The following is a 2,500-nucleotide window of genomic DNA, read 5'->3' as shown; positions in this document are numbered from 1 at the left end:
TGCACACTGTGGGCCAGAGGAAGAAATGAGGACAGAAGAGCAGAAGCCAAAGTAGCTCCAAAAGATCAAAGAAAATAGATTACTGTGGTTTGGGCACATGTGTAGCAAAGCAGAAGACAATATGGTGAGGAAGATTTGGGACAGACAGGAAGAAGGGAAGAGGAAGCAAGGACGTCCAGCAAAGAGGTGGATGGACTGTGTGAAAGAAGATTAGTGACAATCAGGCATGAGTGTTGAAGAAGGCAGGAGTGTGGCACAGAATCAAGAGAGTTGGCAACAGTTAACACGATACCCCAACCCCATGTAGAAAAAATGGGAAAAAGGGGGCTGCTGATGACATAAATATACAGAAATATATGACAGCTACACACACATGCAATCTGAGGCTCATGCTGCTGCACACTAGAAGTCTAAATCTGAAAATGCACTCACTGGAAGTATTCCTTAAAATGGGGAACAATGACATCTGTGCTGTGAGAGAGACCTGGTTAAAGGCAGCAGGAAGCACCCCTGCACTACCAGTCTATAACTCATTCCACAACTGTTGGCTGCAGAACTTGGACTGAAGTGCCAAAGGTGGTGGTATTTCCATATTCATTAAGGATGGACACACCTCCAGAGTGGTAGAACAACATTATGAATTACAGATCCTGCACATGTAGCTAACATTGGGTAAGACAGTGGTTCAGGTTGTAGTCTGCTATAGGTCCCCAAACATGTCCCAAGACTCACACTCCATGTCCCTAAACACCCTGGAGAATATTAGTGTCCAGCCTAACACTCTTATACTGGTTGACTGCAACTACCCCACCATTACCTGGGAAAGCTACTCATGTACCGATTCACATGCCCATCACATCAACCTGGTCCTTGCTAATATGTGTGACTGTTGCTCAACACCAATAGTCAACTCCTCCCTTCTTATATCTTATCCACAGCCCTCCCCCACCCCCTCCACAGGTAACCACCATGAAAAGCCTGTCCAAAGCTAACTGTGGCCTCATAACAACAGAGGTGGCTAACCTAATGTAAGCCATTCAAATAGAGACTAGTTGTATGCCTGCTGAATCAAACAACAAGGCACTATGAACACGTACACAAATGCATGGATACCGCCATACCCAATAGAACCAGGACCCTCACCTCCAAAAAAAGAAAGCTGATCTGGTGGTCCCCGGGCAAAAAGAAACTGTATAAAAGAAGGAGGGAACTGATATGAAATAAGGTGAAGTCCCAAGACTGGAAAAATACCCTTATCAGCATCAAGTGAAATATCCTCAAATACTACATAGTTAGCTGTGAAAATAGAATTGGAGCACATAGTAAAGACAAACACAAGGCCTCATACAGTTATGTAAAGAATCTCCATGGCAATACCAAGATTTGTTCTGAGCTACTAGACAATGATACCTCCTAGACTGAGCCAACAAATATTGCCAATATACTGTCTGACATACTGAGTGTAAACTTAATCCCTCTCACCCCCTCAAAAGACCAATCACAATACCAGTAAACTGCCAGGAACCCAGTAATACTGCTGCACAGGTTAAGACTCCACTGCCCAAGGCCAGGAATACAGCTTCTATGGGACCTGACACTATCCCTGGCTGTGTTCTGCATGAGCTACAGAGTGACCTGGCAAATCACCTGTGTGCCCTGTTAAAGCACAGCCTCACCTCAGGCTTTGTCCCTACTGAATTGTGCACTGATACAGTCACCACTCTCCACAAATGAGGTGTGACTACAGACCATGGGAAATACTGCCCCAACTGCCTGACAAGTCTGTTATGTAAAGCTATGGAATGCATCATCATGCACCTAATAAACAGGGATATGATAATCGGTCAACTTCTTACCATCAGTCACCTGAGCTGCGGATGAAGGCAAGGTACAGCCTACCTTGATTTGGCCAAAGCCTTTGATAACTTTCCTCACTCAGGAATCATGCAAAAACTCACTAAGCTAGGCATCAACCCCTATATCACTGGGTGGGTTGCAAACTGGGTCATAGATAGGACTCACAGTGTGGAAATACCTGACTCCAAGTCAGACTGCTGAGCAGTCATAAATGGAGTCACACAGGGCTCTGTCCTGGGTCCTCGTATGTTTGGTATCAACTTCTCTAAGTCCATGCCAACATGAAGGGTCTCTGCCTGCAAAGTTTGCAGACAATTGCAAGTTGGGAGCTATAATTAACTACCCAAGTGATGTTGGCATCCTACTGAAAGGCCTCACTGAGACCAATGACTGGTGTCAGAGCCATGGCCTTAAGCTCAGTGTCAGAAAATGTGTTGTCATCCCCTTTGTGGAAAACCCTGTTCCCATGATGTAGCACATTGATGATAGTCCCGTGAACAAAGAAGGAGTTACAAGTGATCTGGGTAGACAGGTTGACAGCATTGTCTCTTGACCACCACATTGCCACTGTGGTCACAAAGTCCTTTTATGTGGCACATCTCAATACTAATGCATTATCATCCAGGAAGAAAGAGGTCATTGT

The sequence above is a fragment of the Protopterus annectens genome, chromosome 1.part1 (assembly GCF_019279795.1).
Source record: "Protopterus annectens isolate FY-2018-M chromosome 1.part1, PAN1.0, whole genome shotgun sequence".
Classification (NCBI taxonomy): Eukaryota; Metazoa; Chordata; order Ceratodontiformes; family Protopteridae; genus Protopterus; species Protopterus annectens.
Note: the sequence above shows the minus strand (reverse complement) of the source record.